The sequence below is a fragment of the Passer domesticus genome, chromosome 7, assembly GCF_036417665.1.
Source record: "Passer domesticus isolate bPasDom1 chromosome 7, bPasDom1.hap1, whole genome shotgun sequence".
Taxonomy (NCBI): Eukaryota; Metazoa; Chordata; class Aves; order Passeriformes; family Passeridae; genus Passer; species Passer domesticus.
Genome location: NC_087480.1, coordinates 26916107 through 26935418, shown reverse-complemented (window position 1 = coordinate 26935418; position 19312 = coordinate 26916107).

Genomic DNA, 19312 nt, shown 5'->3' with positions numbered 1-19312 from the left:
AACTGACATCAGCGACCTGGCTTGCTGAGTTCTGTTTCTCTGGGGAAAGGCCATCGTTCCTCTCCAGGGCCTGGTGGCTCGAGTGGCAGGCTGCCTGCTGAAATTCCAAACGGATCAGGATGCCTCCCAGATGAAAGGTGCCCCCACAGGCAACTGTGGCTGGTTTGACAGTGCCAAGTGCCTCCTGCAAACTGACATCAGGAACCTGGCCTGGTGACTTTTGTTTCTCTGGGAAAAGGCCATCATTCGTGTCCAGTGCCCCGCTGCCTGCAGTGGCCGGCTGCCTGCTGAAATTCCTCACGGTTGAGGATACCTCCCAGATGAAAGGTGCCCCCACAGGTAACTGTGGCTGGTTTGACAGTGCCAAGTGCCTCCTGCAAACTGACATCAGGAACCTGGCCTGATGACTTTTGTTTCTCTGGGGAAAGGCCATGGTTCATGTCCAGGGCCCGGGGGCCCGGAGTGGCCGGCTGCCTGCTGAAATTCCGCATGGATCAGGATGCCTCCCTCATGAAAAATGCCCCCACAGGCAACTGTGGCTGGTTTGACAGTGCCAAGTGCCTCCTGCAAACTGACATCAGGAACCTGGCCTGGTGACTTTCGTTTCTCTGGGGAAAGGCCATGATTCTTGTCCGGGGCACGGTGGCCAGGAGTGGCCGGCTGCCTGCTGAAATTCCGCACGGTTGAGGATACCTCCCAGATGCAAGGTGCCCCCACAGGCATCTGTGGCTGGTTTGACAGTGCCAAGTGCCTCCTGCAAACTGACATCAGGAACCTGGCCTGGTGACTTTTGTTTCTCAGGGGAATGGACATGGCTCATGTCCAGGGCCTGGTGGCCCGGAGTGGCCTGGTGCCTTCTGAAATTCCGCATGGATCAGGATGCCTCCCAGATGAAAAATTACCCCAGAGGCAACTGCGTCTGCTTTGACGGTGCCAAGTGCCTCCTGCAAAATGACATCAGGAACCTGGCCTGGTGACTTTTGTTTCTCTGATGAAAGGCCATCATTCTTGTCCGGGGCACGGTGGCCCGGAGTGGCTGGCTGCCTGCTGAAATTCCGCACGGTTGAGGATACCTCCCAGATGCAAGGTGGACCCACAGACAACTGTGGCTGGTTTGACAGTGCCAAGTGCCTCCTGCAAACTGACATCAGCAACCTGGCCTGGTGACTTTTGTTTCTCTGGGGAAAGGCCATCATTCTTGTCCAGGGCCTGGTGGCCCGGAGTCGCCGGCTGCCTGATGAAATTCCACATGTATCAGGATGCCTCCCTCATGAAAAATGCCCCCACAGGCAACTGTGGCTGGTTTGACAGTGCCGAGTGCCTCCTGCAAACTGACACCAGGAACCTGGCCTGGTGACTTTTGTTTCTCTGGGGAAAGGCCAACATTCTTTTCTGGGTCCCGGTGGCCCGGAGTGGCCGGCTGACTGCTGAAATTCCGCACGGATCAGGATGCCTCCCAGACCGAAAGTACCACCCAAGGCAAATGTGGCTGGTTTGACAGTGCCAAGTGCCTCCTGCAAACTGACATCAGCGACCTGGCTTGCTGAGTTCTGTTTCTCTGGGGAAAGGCCATCGTTCCTCTCCAGGGCCCGGTGGCTCGAGTGGCAGGCTGCCTGCTGAAATTCCAAACGGATCAGGATGCCTCCCAGATGAAAGGTGCCCCCACAGGCAACTGTGGCTGGTTTGACAGTGCCAAGTGCCTCCTGCAAACTGACATCAGGAACCTGGCCTGGTGACTTTTATTTCTCTGGGTAAAGGCCATCATTCGTGTCCAGTGCCCCGCTGCCTGCAGTGGCCGGCTGCCTGCTGAAATTCCTCACGGTTGAGGATACCTCCCAGATGAAAGGTGCCCCCACAGGTAACTGTGGCTGGTTTGACAGTGCCAAGTGCCTCCTGCAAACTGACATCAGGAACCTGGCCTGATGACTTTTGTTTCTCTGGGGAAAGGCCATGGTTCATGTCCAGGGCCCGGGGGCCCGGAGTGGCCGGCTGCCTGCTGAAATTCCGCATGGATCAGGATGCCTCCCTCATGAAAAATGCCCCCACAGGCAACTGTGGCTGGTTTGACAGTGCCAAGTGCCTCCTGCAAACTGACATCAGGAACTTGGCCTGGTGACTTTCGTTTCTCTGGGGAAAGGCCATGGTTCATGTCCAGGGCCTGGTGGCTCGAGTGGCCGGCTTCCTGCTGAAATTCCGCACGGTTGAGGATGTCTCCCACATGAAAAATGCCTCCACAGGCAACTGTGGCTGGTTTGACAGTGCCAAGTGCCTCCTGCAAACTGACATCAGGAACCTGGCCTGGTGACTTTTGTTTCTCTGGGGAAAGGCATTCATTCCTGTCCAGTTCCCGGTGGCCCGGAGTGGCCAGCTGCCTGCAGAAATTCCGCACGGATCAGGATGCCTCCCAGACAGAAAGTACCACCCAAGGCAAATGTGGCTGGTTTGACAGTGCCAAGTGCCTCCTGCAAACTGACATCAGCGACCTGGCTTGCTGAGTTCTGTTTCTCTGGGGAAAGGCCATCGTTCCTCTCCAGGGCCTGGTGGCTCGAGTGGCAGGCTGCCTGCTGAAATTCCAAACGGATCAGGATGCCTCCCAGATGAAAGGTGCCCCCACAGGCAACTGTGGCTGGTTTGACAGTGCCAAGTGCCTCCTGCAAACTGACATCAGGAACCTGGCCTGGTGACTTTTGTTTCTCTGGGAAAAGGCCATCATTCGTGTCCAGTGCCCCGCTGCCTGCAGTGGCCGGCTGCCTGCTGAAATTCCTCACGGTTGAGGATACCTCCCAGATGAAAGGTGCCCCCAGAGGTAACTGTGGCTGGTTTGACAGTGCCAAGTGCCTCCTGCAAACTGACATCAGGAACCTGGCCTGATGACTTTTGTTTCTCTGGGGAAAGGCCATGGTTCATGTCCAGGGCCCGGGGGCCCGGAGTGGCCGGCTGCCTGCTGAAATTCCGCATGGATCAGGATGCCTCCCTCATGAAAAATGCCCCCACAGGCAACTGTGGCTGGTTTGACAGTGCCAAGTGCCTCCTGCAAACTGACATCAGGAACCTGGCCTGGTGACTTTCGTTTCTCTGGGGAAAGGCCATGGTTCATGTCCAGGGCCTGGTGGCTCGAGTGGCCGGCTTCCTGCTGAAATTCCGCACGGTTGAGGATGTCTCCCACATGAAAAATGCCTCCACAGGCAACTGTGGCTGGTTTGACAGTGCCAAGTGCCTCCTGCAAACTGACATCAGGAACCTGGCCTGGTGACTTTTGTTTCTCTGGGGAAAGGCATTCATTCCTGTCCAGTTCCCGGTGGCCCGGAGTGGCCAGCTGCCTGCAGAAATTCCGCACGGATCAGGATGCCTCCCAGACAGAAAGTACCACCCAAGGCAAATGTGGCTGGTTTGACAGTGCCAAGTGCCTCCTGCAAACTGACATCAGCGACCTGGCTTGCTGAGTTCTGTTTCTCTGGGGAAAGGCCATCGTTCCTCTCCAGGGCCTGGTGGCTCGAGTGGCAGGCTGCCTGCTGAAATTCCAAACGGATCAGGATGCCTCCCAGATGAAAGGTGCCCCCACAGGCAACTGTGGCTGGTTTGACAGTGCCAAGTGCCTCCTGCAAACTGACATCAGGAACCTGGCCTGGTGACTTTTGTTTCTCTGGGTAAAGGCCATCATTCGTGTCCAGTGCCCCGCTGCCTGCAGTGGCCGGCTGCCTGCTGAAATTCCTCACGGTTGAGGATACCTCCCAGATGAAAGGTGCCCCCAGAGGTAACTGTGGCTGGTTTGACAGTGCCAAGTGCCTCCTGCAAACTGACATCAGGAACCTGGCCTGATGACTTTTGTTTCTCTGGGGAAAGGCCATGGTTCATGTCCAGGGCCCGGGGGCCCGGAGTGGCCGGCTGCCTGCTGAAATTCCGCATGGATCAGGATGCCTCCCTCATGAAAAATGCCCCCACAGGCAACTGTGGCTGGTTTGACAGTGCCAAGTGCCTCCTGCAAACTGACATCAGGAACCTGGCCTGGTGACTTTCGTTTCTCTGGGGAAAGGCCATGGTTCATGTCCAGGGCCTGGTGGCTCGAGTGGCCGGCTTCCTGCTGAAATTCCGCACGGTTGAGGATGTCTCCCACATGAAAAATGCCTCCACAGGCAACTGTGGCTGGTTTGACAGTGCCAAGTGCCTCCTGCAAACTGACATCAGGAACCTGGCCTGGTGACTTTTGTTTCTCTGGGGAAAGGCATTCATTCCTGTCCAGTTCCCGGTGGCCCGGAGTGGCCAGCTGCCTGCAGAAATTCCGCACGGATCAGGATGCCTCCCAGACAGAAAGTACCACCCAAGGCAAATGTGGCTGGTTTGACAGTGCCAAGTGCCTCCTGCAAACTGACATCAGCGACCTGGCTTGCTGAGTTCTGTTTCTCTGGGGAAAGGCCATCGTTCCTCTCCAGGGCCTGGTGGCTCGAGTGGCAGGCTGCCTGCTGAAATTCCAAACGGATCAGGATGCCTCCCAGATGAAAGGTGCCCCCACAGGCAACTGTGGCTGGTTTGACAGTGCCAAGTGCCTCCTGCAAACTGACATCAGGAACCTGGCCTGGTGACTTTTGTTTCTCTGGGAAAAGGCCATCATTCGTGTCCAGTGCCCCGCTGCCTGCAGTGGCCGGCTGCCTGCTGAAATTCCTCACGGTTGAGGATACCTCCCAGATGAAAGGTGCCCCCACAGGTAACTGTGGCTGGTTTGACAGTGCCAAGTGCCTCCTGCAAACTGACATCAGGAACCTGGCCTGATGACTTTTGTTTCTCTGGGGAAAGGCCATGGTTCATGTCCAGGGCCCGGGGGCCCGGAGTGGCCGGCTGCCTGCTGAAATTCCGCATGGATCAGGATGCCTCCCTCATGAAAAATGCCCCCACAGGCAACTGTGGCTGGTTTGACAGTGCCAAGTGCCTCCTGCAAACTGACATCAGGAACCTGGCCTGGTGACTTTCGTTTCTCTGGGGAAAGGCCATGGTTCATGTCCAGGGCCTGGTGGCTCGAGTGGCCGGCTTCCTGCTGAAATTCCGCACGGTTGAGGATGTCTCCCACATGAAAAATGCCTCCACAGGCAACTGTGGCTGGTTTGACAGTGCCAAGTGCCTCCTGCAAACTGACATCAGGAACCTGGCCTGGTGACTTTTGTTTCTCTGGGGAAAGGCATTCATTCCTGTCCAGTTCCCGGTGGCCCGGAGTGGCCAGCTGCCTGCAGAAATTCCGCACGGATCAGGATGCCTCCCAGACAGAAAGTACCACCCAAGGCAAATGTGGCTGCTTTGACAGTGCCAAGTGCCTCCTGCAAACTGACATCAGCGACCTGGCTTGCTGAGTTCTGTTTCTCTGGGGAAAGGCCATCGTTCCTCTCCAGGGCCTGGTGGCTCGAGTGGCAGGCTGCCTGCTGAAATTCCAAACGGATCAGGATGCCTCCCAGATGAAAGGTGCCCCCACAGGCAACTGTGGCTGGTTTGACAGTGCCAAGTGCCTCCTGCAAACTGACATCAGGAACCTGGCCTGGTGACTTTTGTTTCTCTGGGTAAAGGCCATCATTCATGTCCAGTGCCCCGCTGCCTGCAGTGGCCGGCTGCCTGCTGAAATTCCTCACGGTTGAGGATACCTCCCAGATGAAAGGTGCCCCCACAGGTAACTGTGGCTGGTTTGACAGTGCCAAGTGCCTCCTGCAAACTGACATCAGGAACCTGGCCTGATGACTTTTGTTTCTCTGGGGAAAGGCCATGGTTCATGTCCAGGGCCCGGGGGCCCGGAGTGGCCGGCTGCCTGCTGAAATTCCGCATGGATCAGGATGCCTCCCTCATGAAAAATGCCCCCACAGGCAACTGTGGCTGGTTTGACAGTGCCAAGTGCCTCCTGCAAACTGACATCAGGAACCTGGCCTGGTGACTTTCGTTTCTCTGGGGAAAGGCCATGGTTCATGTCCAGGGCCTGGTGGCTCGAGTGGCCGGCTTCCTGCTGAAATTCCGCACGGTTGAGGATGTCTCCCACATGAAAAATGCCTCCACAGGTAACTGTGGCTGGTTTGACAGTGCCAAGTGCCTCCTGCAAACTGACATCAGGAACCTGGCCTGGTGACTTTTGTTTCTCTCGGGAAATGGCCATGGTTCATGTCCATGGACTGGGGCCCGGGAGTGGCCGGCTGCCTGCTGAAATTCTGCATGGATCAGGATGCCGCCAAGATGGAAGGTGCCACCACAGGCAACTGTGGCTGGTTTGACAGTGCCAAGTGCCTCCTGCAAACTGACATCAGGAACCTGGCCTGGTGACTTTTGTTTCTCTGGGGAAAGGCATTCATTCTTGTCCAGTTCCCGGTGTTCTGGAGTGGCCGGATGCCTGCTGAAATTCCGCATGGATCAGGATGCCTCCCTCATGAAAAATGCCCCCACAGGCAACTGCGGCTGGTTTGACAGTGCCAAGTGCCTCCTGTAAACTGACACCAGGAACCTGGCCTGGTGACTTTTGTTTCTCTGATGAAAGGCCATCATTCTTGTCCGGGGCACGGTGGCCCGGAGTGGCCGGCTGCCTGCTGAAATTCCGCACGGTTGAGGATACCTCCCAGATGCAAGGTGGACCCACAGACAACTGTGGCTGGTTTGACAGTGCCAAGTGCCTCCTGCAAACTGACATCAGCGACCTGGCTTGCTGAGTTCTGTTTCTCTGGGGAAAGGCCATCGTTCCTCTCCAGGGCCCGGTGGCTCGAGTGGCAGGCTGCCTGCTGAAATTCCAAACGGATCAGGATGCCTCCCAGATGAAAGGTGCCCCCACAGGCAACTGTGGCTGGTTTGACAGTGCCAAGTGCCTCCTGCAAACTGACATCAGGAACCTGGCCTGGTGACTTTTATTTCTCTGGGTAAAGGCCATCATTCGTGTCCAGTGCCCCGCTGCCTGCAGTGGCCGGCTGCCTGCTGAAATTCCTCACGGTTGAGGATACCTCCCAGATGAAAGGTGCCCCCACAGGTAACTGTGGCTGGTTTGACAGTGCCAAGTGCCTCCTGCAAACTGACATCAGGAACCTGGCCTGATGACTTTTGTTTCTCTGGGGAAAGGCCATGGTTCATGTCCAGGGCCCGGGGGCCCGGAGTGGCCGGCTGCCTGCTGAAATTCCGCATGGATCAGGATGCCTCCCTCATGAAAAATGCCCCCACAGGCAACTGTGGCTGGTTTGACAGTGCCAAGTGCCTCCTGCAAACTGACATCAGGAACCTGGCCTGGTGACTTTCGTTTCTCTGGGGAAAGGCCATGGTTCATGTCCAGGGCCTGGTGGCTCGAGTGGCCGGCTTCCTGCTGAAATTCCGCACGGTTGAGGATGTCTCCCACATGAAAAATGCCTCCACAGGCAACTGTGGCTGGTTTGACAGTGCCAAGTGCCTCCTGCAAACTGACATCAGGAACCTGGCCTGGTGACTTTTGTTTCTCTGGGGAAAGGCATTCATTCCTGTCCAGTTCCCGGTGGCCCGGAGTGGCCAGCTGCCTGCAGAAATTCCGCACGGATCAGGATGCCTCCCAGACAGAAAGTACCACCCAAGGCAAATGTGGCTGGTTTGACAGTGCCAAGTGCCTCCTGCAAACTGACATCAGCGACCTGGCTTGCTGAGTTCTGTTTCTCTGGGGAAAGGCCATCGTTCCTCTCCAGGGCCTGGTGGCTCGAGTGGCAGGCTGCCTGCTGAAATTCCAAACGGATCAGGATGCCTCCCAGATGAAAGGTGCCCCCACAGGCAACTGTGGCTGGTTTGACAGTGCCAAGTGCCTCCTGCAAACTGACATCAGGAACCTGGCCTGGTGACTTTTGTTTCTCTGGGTAAAGGCCATCATTCGTGTCCAGTGCCCCGCTGCCTGCAGTGGCCGGCTGCCTGCTGAAATTCCTCACGGTTGAGGATACCTCCCAGATGAAAGGTGCCCCCAGAGGTAACTGTGGCTGGTTTGACAGTGCCAAGTGCCTCCTGCAAACTGACATCAGGAACCTGGCCTGATGACTTTTGTTTCTCTGGGGAAAGGCCATGGTTCATGTCCAGGGCCCGGGGGCCCGGAGTGGCCGGCTGCCTGCTGAAATTCCGCATGGATCAGGATGCCTCCCTCATGAAAAATGCCCCCACAGGCAACTGTGGCTGGTTTGACAGTGCCAAGTGCCTCCTGCAAACTGACATCAGGAACCTGGCCTGGTGACTTTCGTTTCTCTGGGGAAAGGCCATGGTTCATGTCCAGGGCCTGGTGGCTCGAGTGGCCGGCTTCCTGCTGAAATTCCGCACGGTTGAGGATGTCTCCCACATGAAAAATGCCTCCACAGGCAACTGTGGCTGGTTTGACAGTGCCAAGTGCCTCCTGCAAACTGACATCAGGAACCTGGCCTGGTGACTTTTGTTTCTCTGGGGAAAGGCATTCATTCCTGTCCAGTTCCCGGTGGCCCGGAGTGGCCAGCTGCCTGCAGAAATTCCGCACGGATCAGGATGCCTCCCAGACAGAAAGTACCACCCAAGGCAAATGTGGCTGGTTTGACAGTGCCAAGTGCCTCCTGCAAACTGACATCAGCGACCTGGCTTGCTGAGTTCTGTTTCTCTGGGGAAAGGCCATCGTTCCTCTCCAGGGCCTGGTGGCTCGAGTGGCAGGCTGCCTGCTGAAATTCCAAACGGATCAGGATGCCTCCCAGATGAAAGGTGCCCCCACAGGCAACTGTGGCTGGTTTGACAGTGCCAAGTGCCTCCTGCAAACTGACATCAGGAACCTGGCCTGGTGACTTTTGTTTCTCTGGGAAAAGGCCATCATTCGTGTCCAGTGCCCCGCTGCCTGCAGTGGCCGGCTGCCTGCTGAAATTCCTCACGGTTGAGGATACCTCCCAGATGAAAGGTGCCCCCACAGGTAACTGTGGCTGGTTTGACAGTGCCAAGTGCCTCCTGCAAACTGACATCAGGAACCTGGCCTGGTGACTTTCGTTTCTCTGGGGAAAGGCCATGGTTCATGTCCAGGGCCTGGTGGCTCGAGTGGCCGGCTTCCTGCTGAAATTCCGCACGGTTGAGGATGTCTCCCACATGAAAAATGCCTCCACAGGCAACTGTGGCTGGTTTGACAGTGCCAAGTGCCTCCTGCAAACTGACATCAGGAACCTGGCCTGGTGACTTTTGTTTCTCTGGGGAAAGGCATTCATTCCTGTCCAGTTCCCGGTGGCCCGGAGTGGCCAGCTGCCTGCAGAAATTCCGCACGGATCAGGATGCCTCCCAGACAGAAAGTACCACCCAAGGCAAATGTGGCTGCTTTGACAGTGCCAAGAGCCTCCTGCAAACTGACATCAGCGACCTGGCTTGCTGAGTTCTGTTTCTCTGGGGAAAGGCCATCGTTCCTCTCCAGGGCCTGGTGGCTCGAGTGGCAGGCTGCCTGCTGAAATTCCAAACGGATCAGGATGCCTCCCAGATGAAAGGTGCCCCCACAGGCAACTGTGGCTGGTTTGACAGTGCCAAGTGCCTCCTGCAAACTGACATCAGGAACCTGGCCTGGTGACTTTTGTTTCTCTGGGTAAAGGCCATCATTCGTGTCCAGTGCCCCGCTGCCTGCAGTGGCCAGCTGCCTGCTGAAATTCCTCACGGTTGAGGATACCTCCCAGATGAAAGGTGCCCCCACAGGTAACTGTGGCTGGTTTGACAGTGCCAAGTGCCTCCTGCAAACTGACATCAGGAACCTGGCCTGATGACTTTTGTTTCTCTGGGGAAAGGCCATGGTTCATGTCCAGGGCCCGGGGGCCCGGAGTGGCCGGCTGCCTGCTGAAATTCCGCATGGATCAGGATGCCTCCCTCATGAAAAATGCCCCCACAGGCAACTGCGGCTGGTTTGACAGTGCCAAGTGCCTCCTGCAAACTGACATCAGGAACCTGGCCTGGTGACTTTCGTTTCTCTGGGGAAAGGCCATGGTTCATGTCCAGGGCCTGGTGGCTCGAGTGGCCGGCTTCCTGCTGAAATTCCGCACGGTTGAGGATGTCTCCCACATGAAAAATGCCTCCACAGGTAACTGTGGCTGGTTTGACAGTGCCAAGTGCCTCCTGCAAACTGACATCAGGAACCTGGCCTGGTGACTTTTGTTTCTCTCGGGAAATGGCCATGGTTCATGTCCATGGACTGGGGCCCGGGAGTGGCCGGCTGCCTGCTGAAATTCTGCATGGATCAGGATGCCGCCAAGATGGAAGGTGCCACCACAGGCAACTGTGGCTGGTTTGACAGTGCCAAGTGCCTCCTGCAAACTGACATCAGGAACCTGGCCTGGTGACTTTTGTTTCTCTGGGGAAAGGCATTCATTCTTGTCCAGTTCCCGGTGTTCTGGAGTGGCCGGATGCCTGCTGAAATTCCGCATGGATCAGGATGCCTCCCTCATGAAAAATGCCCCCACAGGCAACTGCGGCTGGTTTGACAGTGCCAAGTGCCTCCTGTAAACTGACACCAGGAACCTGGCCTGGTGACTTTTGTTTCTCTGATGAAAGGCCATCATTCTTGTCCGGGGCACGGTGGCCCGGAGTGGCCGGCTGCCTGCTGAAATTCCGCACGGTTGAGGATACCTCCCAGATGCAAGGTGGACCCACAGACAACTGTGGCTGGTTTGACAGTGCCAAGTGCCTCCTGCAAACTGACATCAGCGACCTGGCTTGCTGAGTTCTGTTTCTCTGGGGAAAGGCCATCGTTCCTCTCCAGGGCCCGGTGGCTCGAGTGGCAGGCTGCCTGCTGAAATTCCAAACGGATCAGGATGCCTCCCAGATGAAAGGTGCCCCCACAGGCAACTGTGGCTGGTTTGACAGTGCCAAGTGCCTCCTGCAAACTGACATCAGGAACCTGGCCTGGTGACTTTTATTTCTCTGGGTAAAGGCCATCATTCGTGTCCAGTGCCCCGCTGCCTGCAGTGGCCGGCTGCCTGCTGAAATTCCTCACGGTTGAGGATACCTCCCAGATGAAAGGTGCCCCCACAGGTAACTGTGGCTGGTTTGACAGTGCCAAGTGCCTCCTGCAAACTGACATCAGGAACCTGGCCTGATGACTTTTGTTTCTCTGGGGAAAGGCCATGGTTCATGTCCAGGGCCCGGGGGCCCGGAGTGGCCGGCTGCCTGCTGAAATTCCGCATGGATCAGGATGCCTCCCTCATGAAAAATGCCCCCACAGGCAACTGTGGCTGGTTTGACAGTGCCAAGTGCCTCCTGCAAACTGACATCAGGAACCTGGCCTGGTGACTTTCGTTTCTCTGGGGAAAGGCCATGGTTCATGTCCAGGGCCTGGTGGCTCGAGTGGCCGGCTTCCTGCTGAAATTCCGCACGGTTGAGGATGTCTCCCACATGAAAAATGCCTCCACAGGCAACTGTGGCTGGTTTGACAGTGCCAAGTGCCTCCTGCAAACTGACATCAGGAACCTGGCCTGGTGACTTTTGTTTCTCTGGGGAAAGGCATTCATTCCTGTCCAGTTCCCGGTGGCCCGGAGTGGCCAGCTGCCTGCAGAAATTCCGCACGGATCAGGATGCCTCCCAGACAGAAAGTACCACCCAAGGCAAATGTGGCTGGTTTGACAGTGCCAAGTGCCTCCTGCAAACTGACATCAGCGACCTGGCTTGCTGAGTTCTGTTTCTCTGGGGAAAGGCCATCGTTCCTCTCCAGGGCCTGGTGGCTCGAGTGGCAGGCTGCCTGCTGAAATTCCAAACGGATCAGGATGCCTCCCAGATGAAAGGTGCCCCCACAGGCAACTGTGGCTGGTTTGACAGTGCCAAGTGCCTCCTGCAAACTGACATCAGGAACCTGGCCTGGTGACTTTTGTTTCTCTGGGTAAAGGCCATCATTCGTGTCCAGTGCCCCGCTGCCTGCAGTGGCCGGCTGCCTGCTGAAATTCCTCACGGTTGAGGATACCTCCCAGATGAAAGGTGCCCCCAGAGGTAACTGTGGCTGGTTTGACAGTGCCAAGTGCCTCCTGCAAACTGACATCAGGAACCTGGCCTGATGACTTTTGTTTCTCTGGGGAAAGGCCATGGTTCATGTCCAGGGCCCGGGGGCCCGGAGTGGCCGGCTGCCTGCTGAAATTCCGCATGGATCAGGATGCCTCCCTCATGAAAAATGCCCCCACAGGCAACTGTGGCTGGTTTGACAGTGCCAAGTGCCTCCTGCAAACTGACATCAGGAACCTGGCCTGGTGACTTTCGTTTCTCTGGGGAAAGGCCATGGTTCATGTCCAGGGCCTGGTGGCTCGAGTGGCCGGCTTCCTGCTGAAATTCCGCACGGTTGAGGATGTCTCCCACATGAAAAATGCCTCCACAGGCAACTGTGGCTGGTTTGACAGTGCCAAGTGCCTCCTGCAAACTGACATCAGGAACCTGGCCTGGTGACTTTTGTTTCTCTGGGGAAAGGCATTCATTCCTGTCCAGTTCCCGGTGGCCCGGAGTGGCCAGCTGCCTGCAGAAATTCCGCACGGATCAGGATGCCTCCCAGACAGAAAGTACCACCCAAGGCAAATGTGGCTGGTTTGACAGTGCCAAGTGCCTCCTGCAAACTGACATCAGCGACCTGGCTTGCTGAGTTCTGTTTCTCTGGGGAAAGGCCATCGTTCCTCTCCAGGGCCTGGTGGCTCGAGTGGCAGGCTGCCTGCTGAAATTCCAAACGGATCAGGATGCCTCCCAGATGAAAGGTGCCCCCACAGGCAACTGTGGCTGGTTTGACAGTGCCAAGTGCCTCCTGCAAACTGACATCAGGAACCTGGCCTGGTGACTTTTGTTTCTCTGGGAAAAGGCCATCATTCGTGTCCAGTGCCCCGCTGCCTGCAGTGGCCGGCTGCCTGCTGAAATTCCTCACGGTTGAGGATACCTCCCAGATGAAAGGTGCCCCCACAGGTAACTGTGGCTGGTTTGACAGTGCCAAGTGCCTCCTGCAAACTGACATCAGGAACCTGGCCTGATGACTTTTGTTTCTCTGGGGAAAGGCCATGGTTCATGTCCAGGGCCCGGGGGCCCGGAGTGGCCGGCTGCCTGCTGAAATTCCGCATGGATCAGGATGCCTCCCTCATGAAAAATGCCCCCACAGGCAACTGTGGCTGGTTTGACAGTGCCAAGTGCCTCCTGCAAACTGACATCAGGAACCTGGCCTGGTGACTTTCGTTTCTCTGGGGAAAGGCCATGGTTCATGTCCAGGGCCTGGTGGCTCGAGTGGCCGGCTTCCTGCTGAAATTCCGCACGGTTGAGGATGTCTCCCACATGAAAAATGCCTCCACAGGCAACTGTGGCTGGTTTGACAGTGCCAAGTGCCTCCTGCAAACTGACATCAGGAACCTGGCCTGGTGACTTTTGTTTCTCTGGGGAAAGGCATTCATTCCTGTCCAGTTCCCGGTGGCCCGGAGTGGCCAGCTGCCTGCAGAAATTCCGCACGGATCAGGATGCCTCCCAGACAGAAAGTACCACCCAAGGCAAATGTGGCTGCTTTGACAGTGCCAAGTGCCTCCTGCAAACTGACATCAGCGACCTGGCTTGCTGAGTTCTGTTTCTCTGGGGAAAGGCCATCGTTCCTCTCCAGGGCCTGGTGGCTCGAGTGGCAGGCTGCCTGCTGAAATTCCAAACGGATCAGGATGCCTCCCAGATGAAAGGTGCCCCCACAGGCAACTGTGGCTGGTTTGACAGTGCCAAGTGCCTCCTGCAAACTGACATCAGGAACCTGGCCTGGTGACTTTTGTTTCTCTGGGTAAAGGCCATCATTCGTGTCCAGTGCCCCGCTGCCTGCAGTGGCCGGCTGCCTGCTGAAATTCCTCACGGTTGAGGATACCTCCCAGATGAAAGGTGCCCCCACAGGTAACTGTGGCTGGTTTGACAGTGCCAAGTGCCTCCTGCAAACTGACATCAGGAACCTGGCCTGATGACTTTTGTTTCTCTGGGGAAAGGCCATGGTTCATGTCCAGGGCCCGGGGGCCCGGAGTGGCCGGCTGCCTGCTGAAATTCCGCATGGATCAGGATGCCTCCCTCATGAAAAATGCCCCCACAGGCAACTGTGGCTGGTTTGACAGTGCCAAGTGCCTCCTGCAAACTGACATCAGGAACCTGGCCTGGTGACTTTCGTTTCTCTGGGGAAAGGCCATGGTTCATGTCCAGGGCCTGGTGGCTCGAGTGGCCGGCTTCCTGCTGAAATTCCGCACGGTTGAGGATGTCTCCCACATGAAAAATGCCTCCACAGGTAACTGTGGCTGGTTTGACAGTGCCAAGTGCCTCCTGCAAACTGACATCAGGAACCTGGCCTGGTGACTTTTGTTTCTCTCGGGAAATGGCCATGGTTCATGTCCATGGACTGGGGCCCGGGAGTGGCCGGCTGCCTGCTGAAATTCTGCATGGATCAGGATGCCGCCAAGATGGAAGGTGCCACCACAGGCAACTGTGGCTGGTTTGACAGTGCCAAGTGCCTCCTGCAAACTGACATCAGGAACCTGGCCTGGTGACTTTTGTTTCTCTGGGGAAAGGCATTCATTCTTGTCCAGTTCCCGGTGTTCTGGAGTGGCCGGATGCCTGCTGAAATTCCGCATGGATCAGGATGCCTCCCTCATGAAAAATGCCCCCACAGGCAACTGCGGCTGGTTTGACAGTGCCAAGTGCCTCCTGTAAACTGACACCAGGAACCTGGCCTGGTGACTTTTGTTTCTCTGATGAAAGGCCATCATTCTTGTCCGGGGCACGGTGGCCCGGAGTGGCCGGCTGCCTGCTGAAATTCCGCACGGTTGAGGATACCTCCCAGATGCAAGGTGGACCCACAGACAACTGTGGCTGGTTTGACAGTGCCAAGTGCCTCCTGCAAACTGACATCAGCGACCTGGCTTGCTGAGTTCTGTTTCTCTGGGGAAAGGCCATCGTTCCTCTCCAGGGCCCGGTGGCTCGAGTGGCAGGCTGCCTGCTGAAATTCCAAACGGATCAGGATGCCTCCCAGATGAAAGGTGCCCCCACAGGCAACTGTGGCTGGTTTGACAGTGCCAAGTGCCTCCTGCAAACTGACATCAGGAACCTGGCCTGGTGACTTTTATTTCTCTGGGTAAAGGCCATCATTCGTGTCCAGTGCCCCGCTGCCTGCAGTGGCCGGCTGCCTGCTGAAATTCCTCACGGTTGAGGATACCTCCCAGATGAAAGGTGCCCCCACAGGTAACTGTGGCTGGTTTGACAGTGCCAAGTGCCTCCTGCAAACTGACATCAGGAACCTGGCCTGATGACTTTTGTTTCTCTGGGGAAAGGCCATGGTTCATGTCCAGGGCCCGGGGGCCCGGAGTGGCCGGCTGCCTGCTGAAATTCCGCATGGATCAGGATGCCTCCCTCATGAAAAATGCCCCCACAGGCAACTGTGGCTGGTTTGACAGTGCCAAGTGCCTCCTGCAAACTGACATCAGGAACTTGGCCTGGTGACTTTCGTTTCTCTGGGGAAAGGCCATGGTTCATGTCCAGGGCCTGGTGGCTCGAGTGGCCGGCTTCCTGCTGAAATTCCGCACGGTTGAGGATGTCTCCCACATGAAAAATGCCTCCACAGGCAACTGTGGCTGGTTTGACAGTGCCAAGTGCCTCCTGCAAACTGACATCAGGAACCTGGCCTGGTGACTTTTGTTTCTCTGGGGAAAGGCATTCATTCCTGTCCAGTTCCCGGTGGCCCGGAGTGGCCAGCTGCCTGCAGAAATTCCGCACGGATCAGGATGCCTCCCAGACAGAAAGTACCACCCAAGGCAAATGTGGCTGGTTTGACAGTGCCAAGTGCCTCCTGCAAACTGACATCAGCGACCTGGCTTGCTGAGTTCTGTTTCTCTGGGGAAAGGCCATCGTTCCTCTCCAGGGCCTGGTGGCTCGAGTGGCAGGCTGCCTGCTGAAATTCCAAACGGATCAGGATGCCTCCCAGATGAAAGGTGCCCCCACAGGCAACTGTGGCTGGTTTGACAGTGCCAAGTGCCTCCTGCAAACTGACATCAGGAACCTGGCCTGGTGACTTTTGTTTCTCTGGGAAAAGGCCATCATTCGTGTCCAGTGCCCCGCTGCCTGCAGTGGCCGGCTGCCTGCTGAAATTCCTCACGGTTGAGGATACCTCCCAGATGAAAGGTGCCCCCAGAGGTAACTGTGGCTGGTTTGACAGTGCCAAGTGCCTCCTGCAAACTGACATCAGGAACCTGGCCTGATGACTTTTGTTTCTCTGGGGAAAGGCCATGGTTCATGTCCAGGGCCCGGGGGCCCGGAGTGGCCGGCTGCCTGCTGAAATTCCGCATGGATCAGGATGCCTCCCTCATGAAAAATGCCCCCACAGGCAACTGTGGCTGGTTTGACAGTGCCAAGTGCCTCCTGCAAACTGACATCAGGAACCTGGCCTGGTGACTTTCGTTTCTCTGGGGAAAGGCCATGGTTCATGTCCAGGGCCTGGTGGCTCGAGTGGCCGGCTTCCTGCTGAAATTCCGCACGGTTGAGGATGTCTCCCACATGAAAAATGCCTCCACAGGCAACTGTGGCTGGTTTGACAGTGCCAAGTGCCTCCTGCAAACTGACATCAGGAACCTGGCCTGGTGACTTTTGTTTCTCTGGGGAAAGGCATTCATTCCTGTCCAGTTCCCGGTGGCCCGGAGTGGCCAGCTGCCTGCAGAAATTCCGCACGGATCAGGATGCCTCCCAGACAGAAAGTACCACCCAAGGCAAATGTGGCTGGTTTGACAGTGCCAAGTGCCTCCTGCAAACTGACATCAGCGACCTGGCTTGCTGAGTTCTGTTTCTCTGGGGAAAGGCCATCGTTCCTCTCCAGGGCCTGGTGGCTCGAGTGGCAGGCTGCCTGCTGAAATTCCAAACGGATCAGGATGCCTCCCAGATGAAAGGTGCCCCCACAGGCAACTGTGGCTGGTTTGACAGTGCCAAGTGCCTCCTGCAAACTGACATCAGGAACCTGGCCTGGTGACTTTTGTTTCTCTGGGAAAAGGCCATCATTCGTGTCCAGTGCCCCGCTGCCTGCAGTGGCCGGCTGCCTGCTGAAATTCCTCACGGTTGAGGATACCTCCCAGATGAAAGGTGCCCCCACAGGTAACTGTGGCTGGTTTGACAGTGCCAAGTGCCTCCTGCAAACTGACATCAGGAACCTGGCCTGATGACTTTTGTTTCTCTGGGGAAAGGCCATGGTTCATGTCCAGGGCCCGGGGGCCCGGAGTGGCCGGCTGCCTGCTGAAATTCCGCATGGATCAGGATGCCTCCCTCATGAAAAATGCCCCCACAGGCAACTGTGGCTGGTTTGACAGTGCCAAGTGCCTCCTGCAAACTGACATCAGGAACCTGGCCTGGTGACTTTCGTTTCTCTGGGGAAAGGCCATGGTTCATGTCCAGGGCCTGGTGGCTCGAGTGGCCGGCTTCCTGCTGAAATTCCGCACGGTTGAGGATGTCTCCCACATGAAAAATGCCTCCACAGGCAACTGTGGCTGGTTTGACAGTGCCAAGTGCCTCCTGCAAACTGACATCAGGAACCTGGCCTGGTGACTTTTGTTTCTCTGGGGAAAGGCATTCATTCCTGTCCAGTTCCCGGTGGCCCGGAGTGGCCAGCTGCCTGCAGAAATTCCGCACGGATCAGGATGCCTCCCAGACAGAAAGTACCACCCAAGGCAAATGTGGCTGGTTTGACAGTGCCAAGTGCCTCCTGCAAACTGACATCAGCGACCTGGCTTGCTGAGTTCTGTTTCTCTGGGGAAAGGCCATCGTTCCTCTCCAGGGCCTGGTGGCTCGAGTGGCAGGCTGCCTGCTGAAATTCCAAACGGATCAGGATGCCTCCCAGATGAAAGGTGCCCCCACAGGCAACTGTGGCTGGTTTGACAGTGCCAAGTGCCTCCTGCAAACTGACATCAGGAACCTGGCCTGGTGACTTTTGTTTCTCTGGGTAAAGGCCATCATTCGTGTCCAGTGCCCCGCTGCCTGCAGTGGCCGGCTGCCTGCTGAAATTCCTCACGGTTGAGGATACCTCCCAGATGAAAGGTGCCCCCACAGGTAACTGTGGCTGGTTTGACAGTGCCAAGTGCCTCCTGCAAACTGACATCAGGAACCTGGCCTGATGACTTTTGTTTCTCTGGGGAAAGGCCATGGTTCATGTCCAGGGCCCGGGGGCCCGGAGTGGCCGGCTGCCTGCTGAAATTCCGCATGGATCAGGATGCCTCCCTCATGAAAAATGCCCCCACAGGCAACTGTGGCTGGTTTGACAGTGCCAAGTGCCTCCTGCAAACTGACATCAGGAACCTGGCCTGGTGACTTTCGTTTCTCTGGGGAAAGGCCATGGTTCATGTCCAGGGCCTGGTGGCTCGAGTGGCCGGCTTCCTGCTGAAATTCCGCACGGTTGAGGATGTCTCCCACATGAAAAATGCCTCCACAGGTAACTGTGGCTGGTTTGACAGTGCCAAGTGCCTCCTGCAAACTGACATCAGGAACCTGGCCTGGTGACTTTTGTTTCTCTCGGGAAATGGCCATGGTTCATGTCCATGGACTGGGGCCCGGGAGTGGCCGGCTGCCTGCTGAAATTCTGCATGGATCAGGATGCCGCCAAGATGGAAGGTGCCACCACAGGCAACTGTGGCTGGTTTGACAGTGCCAAGTGCCTCCTGCAAACTGACATCAGGAACCTGGCCTGGTGACTTTTGTTTCTCTGGGGAAAGGCATTCATTCTTGTCCAGTTCCCGGTGTTCTGGAGTGGCCGGATGCCTGCTGAAATTCCGCATGGATCAGGATGCCTCCCTCATGAAAAATGCCCCCACAGGCAACTGCGGCTGGTTTGACAGTGCCAAGTGCCTCCTGTAAACTGACACCAGGAACCTGGCCTGGTGACTTTTGTTTCTCTGATGAAAGGCCATCATTCTTGTCCGGGGCACGGTGGCCCGGAGTGGCCGGCTGCCTGCTGAAATTCCGCACGGTTGAGGATACCTCCCAGATGCAAGGTGGACCCACAGACAACTGTGGCTGGTTTGACAGTGCCAAGTGCCTCCTGCAAACTGACATCAGCAACCTGGCCAGGTGACTTTTGTTTCTCTGGGGAAAGGCCATCATTCTTGTCCAGGGACGGGTGGCCCGGAGTGGCCGGCTGCCTGCTGAAATTCTGCATGGATCAGGATGCCGCCGAGATGGAAGGTGCCACCACAGGCAACTGTGGCTGGTTTGACAGTGCCAAGTGCCTCCTGCAAACTGACATCAGGAACCTGGCCTGGTGACTTTTGTTTCTCAGGGGAATGGCATTCATTCTTGTCCAGTTCCCGGTGTTCTGGAGTGCCCGGATGCCTGCTGAAATTCCGCACGGATGAGGATACCTCCCAGATGCAAGGAGCCCCGACAGGCA